At 35.9% G+C, this 16529-nt stretch overlaps 1 long non-coding RNA gene across 1 annotated transcript; it reads right to left on the minus strand.

Annotated features, from left to right (window-relative positions):
• Positions 1-1327: 1327 nt before the first annotated feature.
• Positions 1328-3866, minus strand: LOC113300254. Its single transcript, XR_003335640.1, has 3 exons — positions 3271-3866; positions 2774-2939; positions 1328-2684 (listed from the first exon to the last, which is right to left on the minus strand). It is a non-coding gene; the product is annotated as an uncharacterized LOC113300254 (long non-coding RNA).
• Positions 3867-16529: the final 12663 nt, after the last annotated feature.

The raw sequence follows: 16529 nt of genomic DNA on the forward strand, positions 1-16529 counted from the left end.
CATAAGAAGTAGGAGAAGAATAGATAGACTTTTGAGTGATAGATAAGTTCAAGTCTTCACATACCTTTTAGTTGATGAAGTTCCACGGTTCCTTGGTGTAGATCTTCGTCATTGTCGTTGAATCACCATGCAGTCCTTGAGCTTAACTACACTTTTCCTATCCTAGTCTGAGACTTAGCTAATAGGCTAGAAATCAAGACTTTATAGTTTTGATCACTAACATTGACAAACATGCTTGATATAGCAATGTATACGAGGTTGACCGAGCTATGCTCTAACATGAACCATACTACACACGTCATGCTGAACTATAGACCATTGGGTTTGATAAAAGCCGGGTGGAATACCATCCGGCCCTGGACTTGTCCACGGATCCATAGTCATTAGGGTATTGTAGATTTCTTGATATGTAGGAATAGCCTCTAGTTCTTCGTTGTCTGCATCCGAGATAATGGCCGAAATGTGTTCCAAAAAGTAATAGCTATCTTTTGGTGATGATGTCGACATAATCTTGTGAAAGTGATTGCTGAGAAGAGTTTCAAGAGAAGCTTTATCTGAACACCATGTACCATCTGGGGAGAGAAGTGCATTTATCCTATTACGGGATTTCCTTCTATTAGCTCTGATATGAAAAAAATTTGAGTTCTTGTCCATGTCATTGAAGAATCGATCCTTAGATTTTTGCCTATTCGAACTGGCCACAATATCATCAAGGGTGTTGATCACTTCCTCAAGTTTAATAACCTCATCAGTGTTACTTCCGTCTTTGTCAGATTTTTGCAACTGATAAATATGCGACCGAAGAGTAAGAATTTTGCCTTCAATATCACCAAAAGTAGCCTTACTCCATTTAGAAAAGATGTGTCTAGTTTTAGAGAGCTTGTTTGACAAAACAAAAACATTAGAACCATGAAAACTATCAGACCAAGCTGTTTTTATTTCTTCATGACACTGACTGTTTTGAAGCCAATGCTCCCAGAATTTTCCAATTTCTGCCAGAACTCCTATTAGGTTTATAAAGGTCAAGGAGAATTGGGCAATGATCTGATCCCCTTTGAGGGAGATTAGTTAAGAGAGCATCTGGGAAAGCAAGAGTCCAATCACTGTTAACTAAAGCTCTGCCAATACGAGATTTAAATTTACCTGTACCATGTTTGTTGCTCGACCAAGTGAAAGGATTTCCACTAAAATTTAGATCAATCAACCCTGAGTTACTAATGGCATCAATTACTTCCTTAGGAGTTGAAGAAGAAGACTTAAAATTCCTATATTCATGGTCGAGGGTAATATTAAGATCCCCAATGAGAACCCAGGGGACTTTAACAGATTTAGTAAGATCCAGAAAACTAGACCATTGGACTTGTTGATCTTTTTTATAAGGTGTTCCGTAAACACAAGATAGGAACCACTCACCTTTGCTAGGGTCGTTTGTAACAATAGCATGAATTGATTTAGGGCTTTTTGATAAAGTACCCCTACTTTTAACATTACACTAAAAAAATGCCCATGTTTTTTTAAATTTGTTAAAGTACCCTTGCCTTGACCGTTTTATTCAGAAAACGGTATACGACAGTTAACAACTGTTAACGCTTAGGTGGCAGGTCGAAATACCCAAAAAGCCCCTCCTCCTGAGTAGAGTTGGATTTCCTTGAATCATTGATTTGAAACGCCGAGTCGAGTCTAGTCCCAGCCGTAATGGCCCCTTCTTCTGCTGCTCCAAATCAACTCCACTTCACCATGCTCTACAATACAAAGCAGTCAACCAACATGCTTTCAACCATTCTCATGCTCAGTTCATATACATTCAGCACATCATTGCATTTCTCTAACTCCTGCAATTCCTGTACTCTCAGCTGCTTCATCCTTGATTTAAATCTCAACTGCATAACCTCAAAACTTCCTGCAATACATTACTTCCATGAATTGCAACAAATACAGCTCTTTCAGCTTCACCATACCAACTCCATAATTACCTCCATCTCTTCAGTCTTCTATAGCTTCAATCCCACAACTTCTCACCATCACCTGCAATTCAGACCTGCGCATCCATTGTCTTCCCTTACTCCATACCAGCACAATCATGTACTTCGCTTACCATTAAGCCTCAATAATAACATCTTCGTCAACTAAATCTTGAATTCATCACTACCTAGCCATGGAAGTATCACCAACCATCTCACTGTAACTTCAGTTGAGACCCCTCTCTGCTTACATCTTTGACTCAGCTTGTAATGTCACCAGTTTGAGCTAAGTAATCCAACTCAAATCCTTACAATTCAAGCAACACCTCTCTTTAAATTCCTAACATACATATATTGAACATCAAACCATCACTTTCTCAGTCTTGTATTCACACTGTACCAATTCATTCCTAAGCATACATCTACAGTTCATCTCCTCCATTAACATGGACTGCAATTGCAACCCATTCCATTATACAATCACCAGCAGAGAACATCTTCTTCTCCATATCTAAAATTCACCAGTGACTCGAACAACCTCAACATCCAGCTGCAACATTAACCGCAACTTCATCTCGGTCACAGATTCAACAGCTCCAACTGCAACTGCATTACCAACTCGAGCACAATCAATTCAGCTCATACCAACTGCCACCCGCATATCCACCTCCTGTGACCTAAGCATACATCTAAGCAGCCACCTGCAATATCATCTAAGTCCACCTGCACTCACCAGAACAACAACAACATCAACTTCATGGTTCGAACCCCTTATATCAACATCCAATCTAGATCTCAAAAAGGAGACCAACCTCTTCTGTAGCAGCGATGTCATCATTATTGCCATATTTATCATACAGCCGGTGAAGCTGACGAATGAAGTGCTTTTTGCATACTAGTTTGCACTCGTAAACAGACTCAAGTGGCACCGAGAAAGTATCTCTAACATAATATCTTACGGAAGAGACTTCATATTCCCTATCACAAAACAAAAAGGCACCCAGTGAGACTAAAATCTGCAAAGTGTTTGAACCAACAGAATACGAATTGGCAACAACACAACCACAATCAACACTGACTTTTTAGTGAGTCAATTACACAAACACTTTTTGTCCTACCAACATTGTATCCCCAATACATTGGTTGATTCAAATCCATTACAGTGATATAGCAATAAATATAAGAAGATAAAAACAAATAAAATCAAACAAATCTATAAAACAATAGTAATTTCCAAGTTAGACTCTTTTCTTGAAGCATTAACAACCCATTTACACTGATATTGATATGAACATGGATGGAAACTTACCAAGAGATGCAACAGTGTGCATTGAAGACAACCCATTACTTGCTCGAACAAAATCGCAAACATCATCAATTCAACACTGGAATCTGAAATCGACCTAGATTCTTCTTCTAAGAACCTTAAATCATCATTAATTGCTCCAATTTCATTCACCATCAGCACAATCATCATCATAACCCCATGAATTTCTGCTCAAATCAAACCCTAACCCTGTATAATTTCTCCATGTTCTTCTCTTCCTTCCAAGCCCCTCGAATCATCAAACCCATCTATTACTTGACCACAAAACCTCAATATATCCCTTGCTATGAAACTTTCATTCAAATCCACTTATTCTTCTTCTGTAATTCGATTAGCAACACCCTCTTCTCTGTCGAACTTTGAGAATTCAGGAACCCCAAAACCCCTTTTCTTCTTTGCTCTCAAACTTCGTTTGATGAATACCCACTGATCTCTAAACTGTTAAACCCTTAATTTTTGCTTCTCATCCAACTCAGACCACCAACAAAAGCTCTTGATTTCAACATCATCAGCGTCTTTATTCAATTTCAGAAATAGAAGAGAGAAGGAAGAAGAGTATTGTCGGCTGAATGAAAGAAGATGAGTTTTATTCTCTCACTCAGATTTAGGTTTACTGTGGATTTTATGGTAATTTGACTCATTTTTTTAACTTGGTAAACGACTTTTAACTCAATATGTGGGCCCAAGACGTGAAAGTAAACAACAAGGGCATTTTAACAAGTTTTAAAAAACGGGGGAATTATTTTTATGGGTATCAGAAAACGGGGATACTTTATCAAAATTCCCATTGATTTATCATCAGATCCAACTAAGTCAAGTGAGAAACCATCTTTCCAAAGGAAAAGAAGACCACCAGCTAACCCAATAGATGGGACATGAAAAGTATTAGGTAAATCTAAGAATCTAGACAACCTGAGGAATATGTCATCTTTAATCTTAGTCTCAGATAAAAAGACAATGTCTGGAGAGTGAATTTTGATTAGATGCTGCAAGTGTTGTCTAGTGTCTTTCCCTAAGAAGCCCTGACAGTTTCAGCTTAAGACTTTCATACTCTTAGACTTAGGGTGCACTAAAAATAAATCAGGAAACGTAAAAATAAAAAAGCTCGAAGAGAGACAATGATAATGAGAAAAATAATGATAAGAGAGATTGATAACGTAGTAGCAGGATTCTCATTTCTTTCATGGAAATACTCCTTCTCAGTTTGTGCTCCTTCTTCAATTAAATCGTGTTTCATTTCATCAGTCCCCATATTAGATGCTCCTTCCACATCATTCTTATTTAGTTTTTGGTTTTGCGAGATTTCACAGATATCATCGTCTTCTGAAAAGTCATTTTCAGCTTCATTGTTTCTGGATCTTTTTAGCTTCATGCCTTTATCGTTTTCTTTTCCTAACTACGATTTACTTGCTTCACAAATTTGGTGCACCATTAAACCAATATCTTCAGAGACTTCCACACCATAAGCTTTGGCTAACTCTTGAATATGAGTAATGTACTCCTCATTTGTGTAACGATGAATCTTCAAATATTCAGCTATATTTGCACATTCCTCATCGTTGTGATCAAAAGTGAAGCATTCTTTACATAAGGTATGCGATTGTCTCTCCCAATGATAACATACCCACACGACCCCCCCCCCCCTGCAGCAGTGTTCCACCATCCACCTCGATGGAGAGGTTTTGGAAAATCAATCCTAATTCTCGTTGTGATTGGATTTCCCGCTCCTGGTCTACAATTTTCTGGGTGAATCGATACCTTCTCTCCCAGCTCATTTACAACATCATTGACTATAGATGGAGAATGATGTTCTAAAATGAGATGCTGGTGAACATTCCATTCCTCATGAGTGAACTTCTGGTCTTGCACTTTGATTGATGGATCATGGATTTTAAGGTTAAGCAAGCATTTGAAGATATTCCATGGACCTTTCTTAAGAACAGCCTGCATTATGTCTTCTGCATGAAACTTAAATAAAAATACATTCTTATCAATACCTGAACTTCTTTAACTTTATATCTCTTCCATAAAGAGATGGTAGCTTTCCTCACATCCTCGGTATCGATGGGGTCCTTTGAGAACAGTTTTCCCACCAAGGTATGTTTCCACTCTTTTGATGCTTCAGTGACTAGTGTTTGGTTTGACCCTAAAGTTCTTCTCATTTGGGTTGCACAGAGATCACGAATGGTTGAGTTTTACATTTTCCTAGTTATGGAGGATACTTGATTATTGGAAGAAGATGCCATTGTTGTGGAGTTTTTTTGAAAAGCTTCAGAGAAATGAGAATAAGGTTTCCTCGCAGAAATTGTGGCTTCCTTTGTGCAAGATAAATATGGTGAAGATATGTTATAACTGCATATCTTTCTGTGATCAATGCCATAGGAAGTAAATAACAGAATAACCGGTATTCTCGCTGAAGAAAATATATCCTTTAATGAATGCATGGCCAACTGAGACAAATTCAGAAGACAGCTAATTTGAGTGAGCTTTCTCCGCTCCATGAATGGAGGTAAACTTGAAAATTCAAAATTCAAAATTTTGGTTATGACTTTGTTGACTCGGAAGAATCGAGTCAGTCTGTGAAAACTTACAGAAACCCATACGATCATACACATGATTAACTTGATAAGAATACCGAGACATACTGTTGGAAAACATCTGGAGACTGATGATCTGCAAAACTGCTAGCGAAACCAATAACACCATACAAAATTGTAACAATAAAGTTATTAGAAGGAGTATATAGAACTGGGAGGACCGATACTGGATGATTTCCATGATGTGAAAATGTAGAAACCTGCAAGAGAGGATTTAGAGAGCCATTAGAACAAAAGAAATCTCTGTAAACAAAGGAATCACTAAGAACGAGTTAAACATAAGCAAAAACAAAAACTGAGAAAGAAATTAAAAACTAACGCGCTAAATCAAATCAGATTAAAAACGAGTATGAAAAAAGGATTAAGAGGATAAACATCAGCAGAAACAATTGAAAAAAGATGGAGACGAATAACAATGCATGGTAATCAACAAAAATAGAAAATTGAGAAAAACGATTCTTCAATGAGTTAACTCGCCCGATCAGCAGAGCGTAGTTAGAAATCTAATAATAATTATTATTAGGAGATGTGTAGGACAGTAAAATGACAATCCTCTATTAATATTTTCTTATCTCTCCTACTCGTTTATTATTTGTCAAAATGAAACTGACCTGGCGAATATCTGTCGGTACTTTTTTCCCATTCTTTCTGCCATTATCATAACTATGACTTGTTCTTAAATGTAGATTTTAATAGGCATCACCTCAAAGTATTGCGATGAATCCAAAAATCAGACGCTTTCACTCATTTTAAGTATATATGAATGATGGACTTTTGTAGTTGAAGGATTTTTTTGGCGTACAGGTATCTCTTGATGTCATTCTCTAATGGTTCTCTTTTTTCCTCACAAGATTGTCCGCACGTGCATATGCACGTGCAAATTACTACTATGCCCTGAATTTTATGTGTAAGAGACATTACTCATTTGGTCATGACATAAGGGCAATATTGGAAGATGAAATTTTTGGCAGCTTCTCTATACACATGCCTCCCCTTTGCCCTTGTGTCTAACTGTATATTTTATCTGTTTATGGCCCCGAATGTGATCAACCCTTTCTTAAGACTCTATTTGGGTACTTGTTTTAATTTTGTACTTTTACCATTTTAGCCTCGTTTAATTTAAAAGTTATTTTTAAAAGAGTTTTAAAAGTAAGGGCAAAATAGGATTTACAAAAATTGCAGCTTCAGTACTGTTCCTAAACAGTGCCTAGGGGGAGTTCTATTTATGTGTAGTAATAGATAAGTCATCGTAATTTAGCTGGAAAGGTCTGTAAATCTCTGTTCACACCAAGGGGAACTTGTTCTAGATACAACAATCCTTACTTGTTCTAGATACAACAATCCTTACAAGTAAGTATTTTCTTTTCTCGATAAATGATGTAGTTTTTCAAGTGGTAAATAAAGTTCGTTCAAAGACTTGTAAAGATTTGATTTCAGACTAAATACTAAAAAATATATACAAAAGATGTCACAAATATCGAGAGGTACTGAGAGTCAAGATTCCACCATTCTCATATTCATGTGGTTCAACTATCGATTCCAGACAATTATAGCTCATAACATAATAAATATTGACTCTTTATTCTTTGCCAAGGTAGATTTTATAAAAGATTGACTGTAAATCACAAGCATGACGTATCAAAAATACTAAGACCAAGCATACGCCATCAAACAAAATACAATCAATTAAGAAAAATCATGAATCAATTTAAAATAGTGCAAAAGTCATAAAGGAATTAAATAGATTTACCACACGCATAGAGAATGGCTTCCTCCGTCATCCCAGTGTTTGGGTTTATCTCTTCATGGTGACACGCTCCAAAGATATAAACATGGTTCAAAAGGTGTTTTATTGAAGAAAAATAGTATTACAACGAATCTGTAACAGATATAATTGTTACAGAGTCAACTGTCACAGAAATTGTTGCAAACTGAAGATATTGTTATTAATGGAATGTTACAGATTCTGAATTTAAGACCCTAAGAAACGACTGTCCTTTACAACCTTATGTTCTTCAGCTTAGTCTTCTTCCTGCTGCTGCTGCAATATCTCATAGAACCTGATTTTTAGCTGTGCAACGTACCCCCAACTGTCGACCCTTTTTTATGAGACTCCCCCGCACCTTATATATAGCCAACAGAGCGATTTAATCTCCCCAAAACTCCTCGAAATCTCTTCTTTCCTTCCTTGGTAGTTACGGCAATAATCTCTTCTCTAAATCGTTCCACGCGTTTCTGAGCTTTCCCGATTGTCTCAAACTCTTCCTTACATAGATATGTATCTTTGGAAAGAGTTTTAGGTCTTTAGTCTCTCTAGAACTTCTAAAAATAAGCTCAATAAGGTCCGTGTAAAAATACTTTTCATGTTTAGCTCCAACTCGGTTTCTAGCCAATTTGGGTGCAATTCAAAGACTTCACCAGGCCTGTTTAGGCCTAGGGAGTAAACCCAATCAATTTCAGCCATTGAATCGCTCTGGAACTCGATCGAATCATCACCCAAAAATCATGCAGATGTGATGAACATTTTCCCGCCAAATTTTTTTATTTGAATTTGGGAAGAAAGTGACCTCCCCCTTATCTGTGCCTGGTCTCCCTTTATCAGATTTCTGGAAATGGGTCACCCCTTAGTAATTAGGTTACCCCTTATCCAAAGTTAGAGTCTGTATAGTAATTTTCTCTCACGAGCGCAAAAACCATTTTTTTAGCCAATTTCGCCGCAAAAGCTTATTTCTCCAGAAATACCTACAGGGACATAAAAAGCCATAATAAATATAAAATCGAGCATTAATAATATATACAATTGAGATTATATAATACACAAAAATGTTCCTATCAATAAAGTAGATAAAAAACGGTTCAATGAGTTACAAGAAGTAAGCAAAGGAAACCTCCAAAAAAAAAAAAAACAGGACCGACACCAAGAAAGGCAAAACTCCCAAAGGCTTAGTAAAAAAACACTATCGGCGCAGAACAACCCAAAAATATTGCAACACAAAGAAATTAAAAAACAAAATATGGGTCCAATTTGATCTTACATAATCCAAAGGAATGTTTTTAGGAGATTCTTAATATTCCAGTAATACGCCTGTACCTTTACTTTATCGATGACTTGCGAAACTTCGAAGTCAACATGGTTAAAGACTAAATAGTTTTTACAATCGGAAATTGGGTCAATTGTCCAAATATTCTTAAAACATGGTTCAAATGGACGAGTAAAAATTAATATGGGTGAAATAGACACCAGAAAAATAACAAGAATGAAACTGGATTCATCCTGGCTTAAACTTGGAAAATAGTGAGGATGAAACCGGATGCATCATGATGTAAATTAAAAATAAGAAAAAGTATTTGAAATTGGGAAGGATGAAACTGTTTACATCTCGACTATTTTTACAATCTCGTCCATTTAAACACTATCTAATTTTACATGTCTTTTTCACCCATAAATTGTTGATTTTGGTCCTTTTAACCAATTTTGTGTTTTACAATTCCATATTGTCCAAGTGATGGCCGCTGACTTTCCTCAAAGTTTGACCCATGGAAGATAACCCTTTTGCTCTCCAACTTTTGATAATAAAATCGATGCAATTTGGCATTACCCAATCTAATAAACCTAGGAGGGCTCTAAAATAATTCCACATTTTTGTAACTGTTGGATAGTGAAATAGTAAATACCTGGCAGACTTGCCCCCTTTGCAACACAACAAACATCAGTTTACCACCAAGGTTCCTTTTCTGTGAAGGCCCATTTACTTGTGAAAGACCTTCCATAAAAAGGATCCTACTTTGTGAGCCACGATCTTGACTGTATACTGAGATTATGAGTCACAACCTCATTTCCTTTTCGAACCAATTTGTAACCCGACTTGACTGAGAAAACACCTTGACTGAAAAAACAACTCTTCCTAGTAATTTTATTGCTTCCACTAAGTATTAACTTGACTGAATATTAACTTCCAGTAACATTTACTTACTTTCACTAACCATGCCATTTTTGAACGGCCTCTGAGATGGTTCATATCTTTAATCTTTACCCGGAATGTTTGATCATTTATTCACACACAACCACTTCTATTAATTTATTTTTTTTGACAAAGAAGGGCAAAGTTTTATAAAAGATTCAGATCACCAAAATGGTGATAAGAAACCCAGAAAAGTTACAAGGATGTGTGTGTAACAGCATCCCAATTATAAATTATTGTGGATAAAGAAAAATCTGAAAAGATATCAGTGTTGATAGTCCAATTATAAAGCAAAGACTTAACAACAACAATAATCTGATGAACTGACTTTGAAACATTGTTACAGAGCCTGTTGTTCCTTCCATTCCAAATACTCCACCAAATTGCAAATGGTAAATATCCCCAAAGTCTTTTGATCTTATTTTTGTTTTTCTTGTTCTTCCACTCCCATAGAGTTCTTTTGACATCACTAGAGAAAACCCATTTAATGCCAAAACTATTCAAGAAATAAGACCAAACCTCAAAAGTGAAACTGCAATGCAAGAAAAGATAAGGGTTTGTCTCTAGATGATTGTTACAAAGCAGGCAGTTATCACTTTGCACCAGCCCTGCACTGAATAACCATCCAAAGTTGGTGCTCCATTGTAGCATAGTGTCCAAACTAGAAAAAAAACCTTTAGAGGTACTTTTGGATTCCATAATTGTTTATCAGGGAAGTATAAAAATCCATCTGTTTCTAAAGAAGTATAGGCATTTTCCACTGTAAAGTCTTTTCCATTACCAAACACCCAGTGCCTTCTAACCTCAGTCAAATATGTAGCCAAAACATTAGCACGATCATCAATAACCTGCAAAATGTTTATTACTTATGGAACTTCAGTATCCCTCGGAGGCCTTGAAAATTGAAAATCCCAAGCTCCCTCTGCAGAAATCATGTCTTTTAGAGCCACATATTTTCTTCTATAAAGTTTGAATAAGTCTGGAAAAGCCTCCCTCAAAGTAACTTCCACAATCCATATATCCTCCCAAAAAGAAATGCCTCTGCCATCACCTGTAATCAAAGTTGTACCATATTGAACAAATTTCTTTGATTTTAAAATTCCCGCCCACAAACTATAGCATACAACTTTTTTAGTTTGATTTGGAAAAAATAACATCAGTAAAACCACCAAATTTTTGGTTAACTATCCTTCTCCAAAGAGCATGCTTTTCACTACCATATCTCCAAATCCATTTGGCATGGAGCGCTTTATTGATCAACCTCAGCTTCTTTATACCAATGCCACCTCTACATTTAGGAAGGTTAACTTTAGACCAATGAACCCAACTCTTTTTTCTAACTGTGGCAGAAGAACCCCGTAAAAAATTCCTCATTAGATTTTCCATCTCCTTAACTATGCTGACAGGCATCTGAAATAAAGAAAGGTAATAGACTGGCATACTAGCAAGCACACTCTGGATCATAATTAATCTTTGTCCTTTGGACAAATAAATTCTTTTCCAACCTGATAATTTGTGATGCAGTTTTTGAAGTATATCAGCCCAAATTCCTTTGCATTTAGATTTACTACCAATCTGAATTCCCAAGTAGTTCATTGGCAATTGAGACAAAGAACATCCAAAAATGTCAGCACAAGATTCCCCATTATGCATCTGCCCCAAGCCAACTATTGTGCTCTTTCTGAAATTAACTCTTAAGCCATAAACCATTTCAAAAGCCAACAAGATATTTTTCAGGTTAAGAATTTCAGCCTCAGAATCATTAAGAAACACAATAAGGTCATCAGCAAATTGCAATTGAGTAACTACAGTATCAAGAGGACTGGCCTGAAAACCAGTGATCAAACCTTGAGAAGCAGCAGATTTGAACATCAAATATTAAATTTCTGCCAACAGAATAAAAAGAAAAGGAGAAATAGGATCTCCCTGTCTAATCCCCTTTTGATTTCTAAACATCCCAGTGGCTTCTCCTTTTAGAACCACAGCAAACCTTGGTGTTGAGATGCACCAATTTATCCAACTTCTCCATTTATGTCCAAAACCAAATCTACTAAGAGCTTCATCAATACAACCCCAATTCACATCATCAAATGCTTTCTCAAAATCTACCTTTCAAATTAAACCAGGAAGTTGTTGTCTCAATCTAGAATCAATCAACTCAGAGGCAATAAGAATATTATTATGAATCTGCCTACCATGGACAAAAGCACCTTGATGTTCTGAGATTATTGAAGGCATTACCACTTTCAATCTGTCTGCCAGTAATTTAGAAACAATTTTGTAGACACTTCTATTAATTTTCTTTTAACAAAGAGTGAGTGCAGATTAAACCGTCCATACAGAGAATTTGAGAAATGATAAAGCTGCTAGTAGCTAAGAAAAATAAATACTTGTGAAAGAAAGAAGAAGAAAAGCAATATCAATACGGAGGGAACAAGCAAAAGTAAGAGAAAAGCTGTTGCAGGTACGTAGGTCTACTGCTTGAAACTTAGTAGTAATGGCATATTTAGTTTGCATGCATTTTATAAAAAAAATGAAAAAATATTTAATTTGCATGCATAATATGGTTGCATTCAAGAATTATGAAGATTTTGGAGTCTGTATAACTCAAGAATTATATAGATTTTGAATTATATAGTTTCATTATTTTATGGTGTTTGCTTTCGTACATACTAAAAGAATATAATATGAACCTAAGAAGAAAAAAAGAATTATAGGGTCAAGCACGAACCTATGAGGGGGATTTAGCCCACCCTCTCATGGGTGGTTTGTTTTTCATGCTTTTTCAATTGATTTTACACTTTCGTTTTCTATTTTCTTTTCAATTCGATCGGCAGATAAGTCATCTTTTACATATTCGGATCTAATTTATGGTTCAATTTTCCTTTGATTGATTGTTTGGACAACCAATTTTTGGTTTCCGCAAATTTGGTTTCTGCGGTTTGTTTTTCATCTCGTTCTTGAATGTTGATTTGATCCGTAGATTTGTTCATCCTTTACATTGTTTCTTGATCTGCTTACGGATACTTCTTCACAATTAGATCTCTTTCATTTTTTGGAGTTGACCAATTAGTTACAATAGCAACATTCAAGATGACTAGCTTGCTTCCTGGATATTTTTGTTTGAAATATAGATCTGATTAGTTACAATATCAACATTCATGTATTAGTAAGTTAGCAGCACCATGAATTAATATGTATTACTCCCTATGTTTCTGAAAGACCGTCCTTTATTCTATTTTCGTCTGTTTTAAAATTGTGTTCAGTTTCTGTTTATAGTCATATATTTCCACTGAACTCTCTAATATACCTTTAAATTTTTTATATTAATAAATTTATTTTTAATGAGACCCGATCTAATATATTAAATAAATTGTATAACTAAGGAAACAGATATATCTTTCATTCCTTTTATAAGAACATATATTTAGATCCAAACATTAAATTTCATATAAACTTTATATACCATAAATTCGATATCTTTTGATTTTCCTTTTATATTTCGTATTTATAATCCTCCTAACAGTTTTAAATAGTTTTTATTGCTAACATTGTTGTTAAAATAAACTAGGTAAGTAACTAAGGGTAGTCAAGTAATATACTATGATCTCCTTAATATTTTGACAAAGTCAAAGCGGACTGTCTTTTTGAAACGGAGGGAGTAGTATCTTTGAAGTACAATCTTTTCGTAAACTCAAGATTTTGTCTTCCAGAATATCAGTTGGACAAGGTATGTATTAACACGTGCAAATATATAAGAAGATCAACACATATTAAGTACATGCAACGAAGAATATGGAAACAAGATTAGTACATGCAAAGAATAATATATGATTGAATGCATGCAGTGAAGAATATGAAAACAAGATTAGTACATGCAAAGAATAATATTGATGTAATTAGTTTTAATTTCTTTGATTTATCTATAGGAATAAATTTAATTCTCTTGATGTAATTATATTATTAGGATCTTCACTCATTCAATGTATTTGTACAAGTATATATACAAAATAATGAAATCAATCTCAACACAGTTGTGTGAGATAGAAAATCCAAAACCCAGTATTGCAACATGGTACTCTAGAGCTAGGTTAGTTTTTTTTTACCTTCAACTGTATCATCATGACTGTTGAAGATGACATCCAAATACCTTCATCTTCTAGTAATTCTACACCTAATAGAGATTCAGGTCTTCCTCAATCAAGTCCCCATTATGTGCATCCGGCTGACAACCCTATCACTGCCATATTTACTCCTCTCCTCACAGATGATAACTATTGCATCTGGGAAAGAGGAATCCAAAAAGCCCTAAGTGCCAAACCCAAGCTAGGTTACATTGATGGAACCATCACCAAACCCACGGATCCAACTGATGTCCTCCATTGGACTCGTGCAGATGATTTGGTTGGTAGTTGGGTTGAAAACTCAGTCGATCCAGTTATCAAATCCAGTGTCATGTCTTTCCCATCTGCACGGGAACAATGGTTAGAGATTAAGAACATGTTCTATCATAAGAATGCACCGAAACTGTTTTCCCTGAAACAATCGATTTCATCTCTGAAACAAGAAAATCACAACGTTGCGATGTACTTTACTCAACTCAAGACACTGTGGGATCAACTCGATACATTCAGACCTCTTCAGCCTTGCATCTGTGGTGCAAGAAAAGATTTTGTAGATCATCATACCCAAGATAGAGCCATGGAGTTTCTACAGGGGTCGCATGAACATTTTTTCTGCACTCCGCAGTCAGTGTTTGTTGATGGAACCATTTCCATCAGCATCCAAACTCTATAATCTCGTGAGGCAGGAGGAGAAGCAGTAAGTTATAAACTCATCCTCTCTTACTCAGGTTGAATATGTTATACTTAATGTTTCTCGCAGTGCTCCCAACTCAGACAGACCAAATCAGAGGTCTTTCTTCAATCCCGACACTACATCCAACGCTGGCAATGGTACCAACAAGCGACCAAGACCTTTTTGCGACCACTACAAAAAAAATGGTCATACTCGTCTTACCTACTGGAAGCTCAATGGCTACCCAAAAGATCTGCCGAGATCTAGAGATATTCCAACTCCGGCATATGTTGTTGTTGCTGTTGATCCTAATACACAGGCTGCTCCTGGTATAACTGCAGCTCAATATGCCATACTTATGTCTTTACTGGAACCAAACAATGGAGACATTGTTGTTAATTTATTTTCCAATTTTGCAGGTATTACGCTGACTTGTTCTTCTAATGTTTGGATTATAGACAGTGGTGCAACTCATCACATTTTCTCCACTCTCTCTTGTTTGTTTTCTTACACATTGGTTATGAACCCAATCACGGTTCAATTACCAGATGGTTCGAATATATCTGTCACTCATATTGGGACTGTGAATTTATCTCCCAATATTTAGCTACTCAATTCTTTTCACATTCCAAGTTTTAAATTTAACTTGATCTTTGTAAGTCATCTTACAAGCACAGCAAACTGTTGTATCAATTTCTCACACGAGTCTTGCATCTTCCAGGACCGTCTCACAAAAAAGGAGATTGGATGGAGTAGGCGTACCGCTGGCCTCTATCATTTCAGTTTCCAACCATCAGTTTCATCTTTAGCTGCTAATAAACCAGTGGATATATGGCACTGTCGTCTCGGTCATCCACATATGGATTATTTTAATTTTTTAGCTCGTATTTTTTTATGTTCATTCTTCATTTAAACACTTATGTGATGTATGCCCATGGGTAAAACAATCTCGTCTCAAGTTTAATAACAGTGTTTCTTTATCAAAGCATCCATTTCATTTAATTCATGCTGACATATGGGGTCCTTTTTCTACTGCCTCTTTAACTGGTGCAAAATATTTTCTTACAATAGTAAATGATTACTCCAGGTGTACATGGGTATTTTTGATGAAGGTAAAGTCTGAAACCTTGAAGTTTCTCAAATATTTCTTTTCCTTTGTTATAAAACAATTTGGGAATCACATTATCAATATCTCCTCTGGTATCAATTCATTAGTTATTCCTCAACTACAGACTTTCAACTCTGATAGTGGGTCTGATTTCAAATCAAATGAACTTCAATCTTGGTTTCATCAAAATGGAATTTTCCATCAAACTAGTTGTGTATATACGCCACAACAAAATGGTATTTTTGAACGCAAACATCACCACTTGCTCAATGTTGCAAGGTCTTTACGCTTTCAAGCTAATTTACCCATCCAATTTTGGGGAGACTGCGTTTTAGCTGCAACATATTTGATTAACAAATTGCCAACACCGGTATTATCTCATAAATCTCCACATGAGTTACTTCTCAATTCACCACCAAATTATTCACATCTGCGAGTGTTTGGTTTCCTTTTTTCTTGACAGAAATATACATATTGTTAGAGTATAGCTCGGTCAACCTCGCATGCGTTGATATATCAAGCATGTTTGTCAATGTTAGTGATCAAAACTATAAAGTCTTGATTTCTAGCCTATTAGCTAAGTCTCGGACTAGGATAGGAAAAGTGTAGTTGAGCTCAAGGACTTCATGGTGATTCGACGATAACGATGAAGATCTAAACCAAGGAACCGTGGAACTTCATCAACAAAAAGGTATGTGAAGACATGAACTTATCTATCACTCGAAAGTCTATCTATTTTTCTCCTACTTCTTATGAGACAAAAGTCGTATGCTATAT

Source organism: Papaver somniferum, chromosome 7 (genome assembly GCF_003573695.1).
Source record: "Papaver somniferum cultivar HN1 chromosome 7, ASM357369v1, whole genome shotgun sequence".
Taxonomy (NCBI): domain Eukaryota; kingdom Viridiplantae; phylum Streptophyta; class Magnoliopsida; order Ranunculales; family Papaveraceae; genus Papaver; species Papaver somniferum.